Source organism: Homarus americanus, unplaced genomic scaffold (genome assembly GCF_018991925.1).
Source record: "Homarus americanus isolate GMGI-L3 unplaced genomic scaffold, GMGI_Hamer_2.0 scaffold39745, whole genome shotgun sequence".
Lineage (NCBI taxonomy): Eukaryota > Metazoa > Arthropoda > Malacostraca > Decapoda > Nephropidae > Homarus > Homarus americanus.
The window spans coordinates 215,001-228,976 of record NW_024714068.1 but is presented as its reverse complement, the minus strand read 5'-3'; the positions used below and the strand labels follow the sequence as shown (position 1 = coordinate 228,976).

The following is a 13,976-nucleotide window of genomic DNA, read 5'->3' as shown; positions in this document are numbered from 1 at the left end:
CTGGTCCTAGATCAAAGGCTTCCTTAATGTGGCACAGCAATTTTTTATTTTGACACACACCACACCACACACACCACACCACACACACACAGTCAATAAACTCAATCAACAAATTCTCTTCAAAATTTATTCTGGTATCTAGTTCCTCCCTCTGGTTTCCTGTCAACCATATGCTCCAACACCCACACGTTCACCTCCTGGGGACACGTAGAAACCTTCCATATCAGGATAGGTTAAAGAAACTTAACTTGCCTTCCCTAGAAAGACGAAGAGTGCGGGGAGATATGATAGAAGTATTCAAGTGGGTGAAAAGAATCAATAAAGGGGATATAGATAAAGTTCTTATAATATCCGAGCAGGATAGGACTCGTAGCAACGGCTTTAAGTTGGATAAGTTTAGGTTTTGGAGGGAAATAGGAAGAAACTGGTTCACAAATAGGGTGGTTGACGAGTGGAACAAGCTTAGCAACTTTGTAGTGAGTGCTGGAACGCTGGAAAGTTTCAAAAGGAGGCTGGATAGATTCATGGATGATAGAGAGTGGTAGTAACTCTCGACAGGAGCTGCCATGCGCAGGCCAACCAGCCTATTGCAGACTCCTTATTTTCTTATGTTCTATGTTCTATTCCTTAACCACTAAAAAACTAAATGACGGTCAACGAGGCATCACTGAGACTGTACCAATTGTACCATAAACACGATTCAGCCAGTGTATGTTAACGCGAGAAAGTGAATTACCGTAAAATTCTTGGTAAGACTCCGAATCCAACTTGTCGTTTCCCTAAAGAAATCTTGTACACGTCTACTGCCAACCTCATCTGCATAATCTCAACATGCGAGACTCATACTCTAACGCCCACAGACAAGGGGAAAAGGTTGTGAGTGAGAGGGAGAGGGGAGAGGAGAGTGAGGAGAGAGGGGAGAAAGAAGGGGAGAGTCACTACGTATTTACAGTGAGAGGAAAAAGGTTCATGTGTCAACACTTCAAGTCCTCAAAGTCAATACTGATGTTACCTAGTGGGATAATGGCGTGTTTTTGAGGCGAGGTTCATATATCTACACTCGATATTTTTCAAACACTTCACTGATAATACTTGTTCTAACTGAGGGTATTATTCGGTGCTACACACAATGTTCCCCACTTAATCTATAATACTCGTTCTAGCTGAGAGAAATATTATGTTTACACTCGATATTCCTTAAACACACCATTGATAATATACTGGTCATAATGTGTTTATTTCTGTTATTTTATGCACTTGCAATAGCTTAAGGATATGAGTGGTATTGAAACTATTATCATGAGTTTATGGGTCGATCACAAACAAACATTGTGGATCCGGGGAACTTGGCGTCACCTGTCAGATGTAAATAAGAGTAAAAGTGATATTACACAAACGTATTTTCCCATGTGGGGGAGTGGGGGGAGGGAGGGGGGTGGGGAGTGGGGTAGAGGAGTGAGGCTAGGGAGGCTAGATGAGTGGAAAGTGGGGGGGGGAGGGGTGACGAACATCCGAATGGTAATCTGCCCGCTAACAGTGTCCAGCATAGTTACATCTCGTTATAGTTGAGTCTCGGTGATGATTTGAAGCCATATTTGTTTTTTATTTATACTATAGCTTAAGATTGTCATTTAAGGGTTGTTCTCGTCACAGTTTAAGATGATTCAACTACCACGAGTCGTTAGCACCGAATACGCGTTATACTTTCTTCAACACGACCTACAAACATTCACAAATTTGCTTCATGAGTTTGAGGTAAATATTTGAAATACGATCCTCTGAGAATTCGTAACTTAATCCAGGTGTTATCTTAGTTACTTAAATTGTTCTCACTTTACAAATACTTAAAGCCAAATAATAAAATGTAATATAATAAAAATAAATATTAGCCACCATAAACATCACAGAAACCAAAACAACTACACACCAGAACTCATGGGGAGAATAAACACAATAACAGTATTTACGGTAACAATCGTTTAATTAACAGTTAGGTGATTAAGACTCCGTGGTGTTGACAAGATAAAACCAATCAGAACTAACTTGACGTAATAACTCTTTAACAAAAACAAAACAGCCAAAACAAGTACAGCTGCACTACCAGTCATTGTGTTCAGTATAAGAAACAAGTTTTTTCCTCTTAAGAAAATTCCCTTTAAAGTGGCTCCTTCCCATGAGTCTGAAGATGTCTAAAGTATTACCCAATAAAACTACTTACAATACATACCAACATGCTGTGACGCTGAAGGTATAGTATACACGGGAACATCACCACGCTAACATTATACACGCTGACCGACCCACTCACTACAAACACAAACACTTGAATGCCTCACTGTATTACTCACACATGGACTGACGGCTGAGAACGTCACTTGCACTGTATTCATTGTAGAGCGAAGGCAAGACTCTCTCTCACACCCAAGCACACACACGGTCGACAGAATTTACATATCGGCAACTCATAGGGCCGTGGTCGCAGGCAATAAGCCGGTAGTTTGGCAAACCGATAATAGATGGCGGTAGGATCGATGCCGACTGTTGGTGTGTTTACAGGTTTCTGGAGTTACTGAACCTTACAACTCGCTTTTAAACTGATAATATTACCACTTTTTTAAATATAATAGTAGATGAGAACAATAGATTTAAATGAATACATCAATAGTTTTATATAGATGAGACCGAAATAGGAAAATAAAAGTACGAGAGAGAGAGAGAGAGAGAGAGAGAGAGAGAGAGACCATGAAAAGCGTAAAGCGATACGAAACCTCAACCAAGCCTTCATCAGAATTACAATCATCGAGAGAGAGAGAGAGAGAGAGAGAGAGAAAGAGAGAGAGAGAGAGAGAGCACCACCGTACTACACAAAGGAGGTTGACAACACGGCGTGGACCACAAGAGGTGACAGAGGCGTCCCCAGCACCACTATTGAGGGCGGTGAGTGTGTATTTGCATGCCCGGATGCTCTCTGGTGTTGATGGTTATTGAATCAAACCGTGAGTGAGGTGAGCGTATATGTGTGTGTGTTTATAAGTTACCTGGATCAATCACATGAAGATTAGACTCCCAAGGTTGTTGTTTATTTCCTGAAGATAAATCACACGAATGCCAACCTAACCTAACCTAACCTAACCCAACCTAACTTCACTAACGATAAGTTCACTAACTCTAATCACACCTAAATTTACCAGGTAGCGTTAGAGTGGTTAATCTTCAGGTGAAATAAGCTGCGGTGTCTAATATTCAGGTGAAATAAGCTGGGATGTCTAATCTTCAGGTGAAATAAGCTGCTGTGTCTAATCTTCAGGTGAAATAAGCTGGGGTGTCTAAGCTTCAGGTGATCCATTTAGCTTATAGTATAAAATAAGTAGAGTTTTAGGACTTAATTAGTTTTCACCTGAATATTCATCTTAGTCTAGGAAAAAAAAGCTTTTAAGATACATAACATTAGGTCAAACTTTCAGACAGACAGACAGACAGACAGACAGAGAAACAGACAGACACACACACGTTTAACCCATTGTCCTCTCCCCTCTCTCTCTCTCTCTATCTCATTATATTATCTCTCTTTATTTTCTCCCTCCCCTGCCTCCTCCTTCCCTCCCTCTCTCATTCTTTCTTTCCCCTCTCTCTAAATCCCTACTAATATAACCAGCAATTTTGTTATATTTTATTTTCCTTGTGTTATACTGGACATAGTTTCGGTCCTGCCTCTTCTGACTTCTCTGATGGATGTGGTTTTTCTCGTTTCAGGGATATCTTTTTTTTTCCATTCGTTTATTTTTTGTTTTCGAGGAACGTTTAATATTTTTTATCTCTGAATGAAGAAGAAGAAGAATTAAAATAAAGAGGAGGAGGAGGAGATGTTGGAGAAGGAGGAAAAGGAAGAGAAGAAGAAGCAAAAATGATATAGAAGAAGAAGAAGAAGAAACAGTGGGAGAATAAGAACCAGATTCAAATAAAGGAGAAGACAAGAGAAAAGAAGCAAAGAAAGGGAAAGAAAGACAGAAAAAAGAATAAAACGAAAAAGAAGTGGGAGAGAGAGAGAGAGAGAGAGAGAGAGAGAGAGAGTGTTTACATAAGCTCATCATTACAGATTTCAGACGCCTTTGAAAATTCCAATCAAAATAATTACTGTCGTCCAAAACATCGTACACCAAATTTTTTTCAGCATAATTTTTCTGATCACTTTGATGGGTAATTGAATCATTTCCTTTTGGCATAACTAAATTTATTATAATTTTTCTTTTTTCTTTTAGACATCACAATAAGACTACGATTCGTGTGGGCGTGCCTGAGTGAGAGAGCGAGAGCTATACAGAGTGAGGAGGAAGAAGAAGAAGAAGAAGAAGAAGAAGAAGAAGAAGAAGAAGAAGAAGAAGAAGAAGAAAAAGACTACCAATAAACCGTAAACGTAACAAAACACAGAACACAACCGCATCACCACAATACGTGTTCTGATCTTGTTGTCATTATACTTGACAATAACTATTCAACAAAAAAAAAAGAACTTCCCCACTGTGTAAATCCAATATTCATTTGTGATTTTTTTTTGTTACGTTTCTATCCAATATCAATCTATTAATAGTTTCCCATCTATAATATTGTTTATATTTCAATTTCCAATATTATTTGATTGCAGTTAGATTATATGATTACAAATACATTTTGTTTTATTCTTTTTTTATTTTTTTATTTTTGTGTTTGTATTATTTACTGTTTTTTTATTATTTTGTATTATTATTTCGTAATTCTTGCGTTTTGATGGTAATTTTAATGTCAGGTTTTATTTCTTAATTATTTACGTATTTTGTGTTGTTCCTCAGTTAATTATTCAGTAGACAAAAACCTTAATTGGACCAACCTCTCTCTCTCTCTCTCTCTCTCTCTCTCTCTCTCTCTCTCTCTCTCTCTCTCTCTCTCTCATAGATATATAGAGAAACATACACAACCTCCACATCTACCACAAATTTTCTCTCTCTCAAATACACAAACTTTCTCTTTCTTTATATCTGTCTCCCTCACTCTTACACACAGACACAACCTCTCTTCCGAAGCTGTCCCACCTCCCTCCATTACTTAGGGCCCCACTAAGCTCCTCGGCGTCACTATAGATAACAAAATAAATTGGAAAACACACGTCAGTACAGTTGTCAAATCCTCCATTTTCCGTCTCCACCTCCTCCCCCGACTCAAGTCCCTCGGAGTTCCTGCCCCCGAGCTCCTCAGTGTTTACTCAACATTCATATTTCCCAAGCTCATCTATGCCTGGTCTTTCTCCATAAATGCCACACAACGGAAACACCTAGAAAATGTGCAAAAGAGGGCATGCAACTGTACAAGATTATTCTCTCCCCTTCCTACACCACATATCAAGAAGCGCTCAACACATTGACCCTCTCGGCTCTCCCTGACCATCACCACGATCTCATCTGCAAATTTGGTGAGAAGCTTCTGCACCATCCTCGACACCGGCTCCTACTTCCACCCGAGATCCCTCGTCCGCGAATTGCTGTTCGACACCACAACCGCATCCAGCCCATACAAGCACGTACTGAACTCTATCAGAACAGCCCAGTCCCAACCATTGTAAAAATTATCAACAACTTGTAATCAACCAGTGTGTTCACTCCCAACCAATCTTACCTTTTTGCACTGTCACTATGCAGTATAATCTTCTCCCCACTTAGTTAGTATATATCACATTTGTATCACTTCTGTTACTTGTATATTATTTGCTAATCAAGTGACTCATTCCCCATTATGTAACTGTATATTTTCAGCCTTCTGGTTGCCATGCTCTTTCAATAAACCGTTAATTATTATCATTATTATTATTATTATTATTATTATTATTACACACACACACACAATCTCTCTCTCTCTCTCACTTTAAATGAGACATGAGAGATAGTGATAAACACAGTGAAAATAGTAACAAATTGTGCTGTGACTGCCCCGTCATGCCATGTGTTTTCGTTATCTATAGCTGCTGCAGGTGAATATAAATGACGTACGGATCTTGAGGGCAGGGAGGGGCGGGGAGTGGGGGGGGGCGTGGGCGGGGCGTGAGGCGTGGGTGGGCGGGAATGGGGGGGTGGGACAGTATTCATTGTTACACTTTTGTCTTCACCGAGTCTTTCATGCCACAGCCAGCAGGGAGCAAGCGGTCCTTGTGAGTCACCATGCAAGCATTTCTCTCTCCCTTCCTTCCTCCTCTTCCATTTCTCTCTACCAAGCTCCGTCCTTCCCTCCCTCCTCTTTATTTTTATCTCTCAATCTAGGTGCTCCCTTCTTCATTGCTTAACCCTTCCCCCTTTCCGTTCCTCCCTCTCCCATTAATCTCTCTATCTAACCTCCCCCCTCTCTCTCCCTTAACCATTTCCCCCTCCCTCCGTCTCTACCCTCTATCACCCCTCTCTTCCTTCATCCCCCGTTCAATAATGCCCCCCCACCTTCTCTACAATCAGCTGGCGGGCTCTGTTTTGGCAGATTAGCTGATGCTTGTTGGCAGTCTATTGAGGACCTCCCACCTGCTGAGCTCTCCTCTATGCTGTAACTATTGTTAGTACTGTGGTTGAGTCTGCGGTTGTGTGATGTTGTTGTTGCTTTTACCTTCATCACCACATCAGATATAACGAACCTAGACTACACGCTTAAAGATCTCCGTTTGTGACATCACGATAAAGTGTGTAAGAACGATGAACTTTGAAGTGTTGACGTCATACCTTCAAACGTATAAATGATAGATTGACATCAAATTACACTGATGAACATCCACTACCTACATGACCTCGACCTTGGGTTAAGACATCTTCGAAGACTTCAACACGACGCTGGTGTCTAATGCTTGTCTGTGTGGTAAGACGGTGAGGTGTCTTTAAGTTGGCAGTAAATGGTAATGTTCTCATTTTCTCACACATGTGGTATAACTCTACAGTGTTTCCTCTCTGTACCAATCTAGGGGATGGAGCATCCATTGTAAACATTAGAATGGTATACAGTGTTAGCTAGAATGGTATATTGCAACATTCTCTGAAACATTTACCCCTGAAGACCCCCCCCCCCACCGCGGCACCCCTCCCACAAGGGGCTGTGTGACTGAGGTTTGTAAAAGATCTCCTTGACGTCCAAAAGCTGCATACTGGCCTGACTCATTGTGATCTATTATGAGGAAACACATTTGTCTGATGATATGAAGAGGGAGGAAGGTGCAGGGGAGACTGAGCTAGGATGCATTTTCTCTAATGAAATTCAGATCCAGTATTGTCAGCTGGACTTTAACTTAAGAAATATATATATATATATATATATATATATATATATATATATATATATATATATATATATATATATATATATATATATATATATATATACGACCTCTGTGATGTTTATTTAAGTAAAATAGACTGGCCAACAATTATACACATGAAACTGTACATGAAACACCATAAACAAATAAGAAATATATTATCATTATAATCATTATTGAAATTTCTAATTTATGATGAATTCTGTTTTTCTTTTCTTTCGGCCGACACAGTTCATGTTGCTGTTACTGAAGACCCTGTAAGAGTGTCACAACCCTGGGCCAAGATTTCTGTGGATTAGATCATTAGTGTTACGAGAATTGCTAAAACTGGAAAATCTAACAAACTACCGAATATAGTAAATGATAATAGAATGAAAATGTTACGGAGAATCAACCGTGACTTGACGTGTTCTGTCATCTTCAGTTATGAGGAAAACAATAAACCCTGGAACCTCCGACAATCTCAGAGCCTCGCGCAATAAATGCTCCCGTATACTAGTGACGTCAGGATGCCTCCGTCTCGTTCACTGAACCTATAGTACCATAATAGCTTCCAGATTAATTCGAATTTGCTCTAAGAAGAAATCCGATCCTCTCATCTCCAGTTTCGAGGAAGAACGAAAATTAACGAAACGAATCTCTGAGAATTCTGTTAGGGAGAACATTGCCAGAAGTGACGTGAGGCTCAGGAACAAGACGGGACGGTTCATCAGCCGCGGTCCAACACGTCACTCATGCTTAGCGAGTCTACGACGGCCCAAACACACACGCCCACCCCACACACACGCCCACCCCACACACACGCCCACCCCACACACACGCCCACCCCACACACACACACGCCCACACCACACACACGCCCACCCCACACACACAAACAGATGCTACCAGCTTCTCTTACTGTCTGTCTTACTCATTAAAGTTCGGCACTTATAATTCACCATTAATAAACCTAAGAGTTTAATTTTTATCTACATTTGCATAATACCAATCATATTATTGATAGTTATTACCAAAAACATTACACGAAATTACATAACTAATATCAGACCCGAATTATAAACTCACCTCCTTCATAAATCCCTGTCACACTTCCCTCATAAATCCCGTCACACCTCCCTAACAAATCCCGTCACACACCCTCCTAAATCCCCGTCACACTCCCCTCATAAATCCTGTCACACACACCCTTCATATATCCCCGTCACACTCCCTCATAAATCCCCGTCACACCCTCCCTAACAAATCCCGTCACACACCCCCTAAATCCCGTCACACACCCCTCAAATTCCCGTCACCCCCTCATAAATCCCCGTCACCTCATCCCATAAATCCCCGTCACACACCCCTCATAAATCCCGTCACACCTCCCTAACAAATCCCCGTCACACACCCCTCCTAAATCCCCGTCACACTCCCTCATAAATCCCCGTCACACCTCCCTCATAAAACCCCGTCACACTCCCCTCCCTCATAACTCACACTCCGCTTCTTCTGGTCTTTTCAAGGTCATTGGTCAAGGAAGCCATCACAGGTCATAAATAGGAGTCGGGTTAAGGCTTATCCACGGTGTACAGGTCTTCGTCTTCGGATATATGTTTCTCTGTCTGTCTGTCTGTCTCTGTTTCTTTAACTGTCTTTCTATTAACCTGTCTGTCTGTCTGTCTCTGTTTCTTTATCTGTCTTTCTATTAACCTGTCTGTCTGTCTGTCTGTTTCTTTATCTGTCTTTCTATTAACCCGTCTGTCTGCCTGTCTCACTATCTATATGTTTATCTGTCTATATGTCTGTGTGTCGGTCTACCTGTGAAAAAGTATTAATCTTGAACCGTCTAAAGGTACAGTGTCAAGATATTACTTAATACTAAACATTACAAAAGTGAATGAAACTGTAATCAATGTTAACGTAGAGTTCTGTAACATTATTAACATTCTTATTTTATTCGGTCGAGTCTCTATACAACTTTAACTCCATTGTCGTCAAGATATTTATTCCACAGTTTTAAATATTTTCAGCTGAGGGATTTTTTTTTTTACTTACGAATCTCTGATATTATGATTTTTTTTCATCACTTACGAATGATTTTTTTTCTTAATGGCCCTAGACTGAGCGTTATGGGTGTCGTTACCGGCTCCTGATAGAGCGTAGTGGGCGTCATCATTGAATTTTGTGGCCCTGGTCGAGGATACTGACTCATTAATGGCTTTTAGTTCTCCTGGTTAAATGGATTGGCTCCATTATTGCCTCACTTGTCCCTGATTTAGCATTTCAGACCATCAATGCCTTTCTTGTTACCCGATTAAGAGTATTGGCGTCATTTGTGATTGACTTGGCCCCCGATCAAGCGTACTTGCGTCATTACTGACCCGTATGAAAGCTTATGGCGTCTCTGTGTTTATTTCGATGTCCCCTGATAGAATACTTTAACGTCGTCAGTGTTCTCAACGGCCCCTGATCAGGAGTTCGACTTTTAAGGCCACTGACTGAGGGTATTGTGTTTATCGTGACTAAAGTTGCCCCTAATTGAGCGTTTGTCTTCAATGTGGCTTTAAGTGCCCCTAATTGAGCCTATTGTGTTCACTGTGGTTATTAGTGCCCGTAAATAAGTGCCATACCATACCGAGCTTGAGAGCCTCAGATATTACTTCTTTCTCGGCCTATTTGAGTGGACGGGATCTCTCTGTCATTCTATGTCTCTTTGAGGAAGCCAGGAATGCCATTAGAGACTTACCTGGTGTCTAATTGCTCGAAAAGGACGTCGGTCAGTCCTCTCTGTGGCCCCCTGATCAAGCGTAGCGAAGTTATTGGTGGCCATCTTGGACCCCGGATGAATGTGGTGCAGTGAGAGAGAGAGAGAGAGAGAGAGAGAGAGAGAGAGAGAGAGAGAGAGAGAGACTACCCTATACTAGTCTATTCTTCACAGTTTCCCCAGTAAATTCCCTCATTCAGCACCGTGCCAGGACCAGCCCTCACCACCCAGCAGGAGACGTGGTAGTTATAGAGGTGTAATTACATGGTCGTGGTTTATGCCTTCACGTTATTCACAGGACGCAAAAAAAATGAATAATAATAAATAAAAAATAACAGATCCACCGACATATGTACCTAAAATTGACAAAAAACAAACCTACACACCTGTTAATAACGAAAAAATTTAAATTGTTTACACACCTGTTGAATATTAATAGAAACAGACCTGCACATCTGCCCGAAATTAATAGAATCTCACTTGCACACCTGCCTGGGATTAATCAAAATACACCTACACACCTGCCTGGGATTAATCAAAATACACCTACACACCTGCCTGGGATTAATCAAAATACACCTACACACCTGCCTGGGATTAATCAAAATACACCTACACACCTGCATGGGATTAATCAAAATACACCTACACACCTGCCTGGGATTAATCAAAATACACCTACACACCTGCCTGGGATTAATCAAAATAGCCTAGGATTAATCAAAATACACCTACACACCTGCCTGGGATTAATCAAAATACACCTACACACCTGCCTGGGATTAATCAAAATACACCTACACACCTGCATGGGATTAATCAAAATACACCTACACACCTGCCTGGGATTAATCAAAATACACCTGCACACCTGCCTGGGATTACTCAAAACACACCTACACACCTGAACACACCTGTCATGCAATAACTCTAACAGGAGGGGAGGATGTAGAGTGTGTGTGTTATCAGATTTTATTTCACCAGCCACCCTCTCACCAGCCGACCGAGAGAGAGAGAGAGAGAGAGAGAGAGAGAGAGAGAGAGAGAGAGAGAGAGAGAGAGAGAGAGAGAGAGAGATATTACAAAGCTGGTATGGTAAATTATACCCCCATAATTATGCTCCACAACAGGTATAATAATTGGACTCGGGAACTCCTTCACACACAACAGGTGAGAAGATAAACACAGGTACTTTTACACAATACCCACACCGACCCACCTACCCACCCACCCGAGTCTTCAAAGGCACACACACACACACACACGAGGCACTTAAGTATACTAGGTCATTGTGTGTTAAGTAGCATTGTAATGATATACTGTGGTAGAGTTCAGACCACAGTGCCAGGTAAGGTGAAGGTAAGAGTGGCTGGGTGACCTGAGTCGACCCTTGTGTGACCTCCCTCCGTGTAGGAGTTGATGAGTGGTAAGACAATTAGTTCACTGGAGTTTACCGATGGAGTATCACTAGCACGGGACAGACGTTGTGCTCTATAAGGACAGACTGGTAAGACTGCCAAGTGAGCCGCCAAACCTACCAGTGTTGATGTGGTTTACTACCCTCACGGTAGTTTGGATGGCGCGGTAGTTTGCTAGGTGTTGGACAATATAACAATACAAAGTTATAGTAACAGCACATACATAGAGTATACATGCATACATAAGGACCTACATAACTGATACAACATATGTAGGCTTTATATAACAGTATAGTGTAGACTTTGTTAACTGAACATTCTTCAATAACCACATAATATCACGTAACATAACTTATCACCACGTAACATAACATATCACTATGTAACACAACATACCATCACGTAACATAACATACCACCACGTAACATAACATACCACCACGTAACATAACATACCACCACGTAACCACCACGTAACATAACATACCACCACGTAACATAACATACCACCACGTCACATAACATACCACCACGTAACATAACATACCACCACGTTACATAACATACCACCACGTAACATAACATACCACCACGTTACATAACATACCACCACGTTACATAACATACCACCACGTAACATAACATACCACCACGTTACATAACATACCACCACGTAACGTAGTATTTTCCAACCAACAAATCAAAACCAAAAATCGGGTTAGTTTTCACATCTGTATAAAACCAATTTTACTTCCCTGAAAGATAAGTCACTGGAAATATCGCCCAAAAGTTAGAAAAATTCACTTATTTGACTTCTGGGTTGGTTTACATACATACATACATACACACACATACATACATACATACATGCATACATACATACATACACACATACATACATACATACACACATACATACATACACACATACATACATACATACATACACACATACATACACACATACATACATACATACATACATACATAAATACATTTATTTGGGGTTCCCATTACCTACAGCTTCTCGGTGGACGACGATAAAAAATAACAAGTGAAAAAATATAAACAGATAGAAACTGTCCTTGAAGAACTGTTGGATTGAGTTTCTAATTTCCTTTACTGCGGTGATCGGCTTTCCGCTCCCCCTCTGCTGTTCTTCCAGCCATCGAGCCAGTCAACCAATCAGCCAATCAACCGGTCAGCCAGCCAGCCAGCGAGTCATCCAGCCAGCCAATTAACCAGCGAACCAGTCTACCTGCCAGCCAATCCACTCGCGGAATTTGGCGTGTTTTTCTGATAGAGTTGTTGAGTAATTGGCCAGTTCAGGTGACAGCTTCACCTCACACAACACACAGGGGCCGACAGGTAAATGCCTCACCTCAATAGCGTTAAATGGTATTGGGTGAGAAAATAATGGTGGAGTTGGTGTGGTGTTGTGTGGGGTTATTGATGGCGTAACTACAGGTAAATAACGCCATATCTTCTTGTTTATAATCCACCAAACACTAATCTCCCAATTATCTGATATCAAGTAATCACAAACGTCAATTAATCGTGGTTTATGGAAGTTATCATTGATGTTTAATAGCCACTAGCAAAGCAGAGAAGACTATTTGTTGTATATATTTCTCAATAGCTTAGGAAATAGAGCTTTAATAGTGACCAGCCATGTGAGGTGTAACAAAACAGGGTATTTCAGTTCAGCCAATCAGTGGGCGCGTTACACACCCCAGACTAACACGCGCTGTCAACACTTACACAACTTTCACTTAAAAAAAAATAATTAAAAACAATCTAAGAGAAATGTATTATCAAATGAGACCTGATGATGACAACGCCAGCCAGGTGATCTGACTTTGACCTCAGGTGTTTACATGTACACAAAGGTCAGGTCATTAACTGGCTATAACATGATAATTCCCTTGCTACCTTATTAAATTAAAGAATAGATTACCTATGTTTATCCTTCAGAGCTTCAGTTTTCGCTAAAATCGATGAAATTCCATAAATAAGTTCATAAGTAGATTATACACATGTTAGGTGTGTTCAGGTATTGTAAGCGTTACCATCACAACTGTTGACTCGTAATTACGATAATATAATTAAACGACATATGAACATAAGATTGGAGGAAACTGCAGCGGGTCTATTGGTCCATACTGGGCAGTCCCATTTACACCCAACTCCTATCGCTCATAGATCCATCCAACCTGTGTTTGAAGCTATCCAGCGTATTCGAGTTAATGATGATGTTTGGTAACTTGTTCCACTCATCCGCTCCTCTATTTCCACACGAATGTTTACCTATCTCTTGCCTAAATCTAAATTTGTCTTATTTAAAACCATTATTACGAGTTCGCTCCTGGTTGGACAGTTTAAGTACCTTTGTTTAGCCCTGACTTCCATCTATACGCCTCGATCATGTCTCCCCTTACTCTACGTCTCTTAAAAAAAATTGTAACTTAAACGAAAAAAAACACAAACGAACATC

At 40.8% G+C, this 13,976-nt stretch overlaps 1 protein-coding gene across 5 annotated transcripts in view; it reads right to left on the bottom strand.

The window, feature by feature from the left end:
- LOC121875513 (secretin receptor-like) overlaps window positions 1–13,976 on the bottom strand; it is a 284,107-nt gene that overhangs the window by 206,528 nt on the left and 63,603 nt on the right. The gene's annotated exons all lie outside the window — the stretch shown is intronic.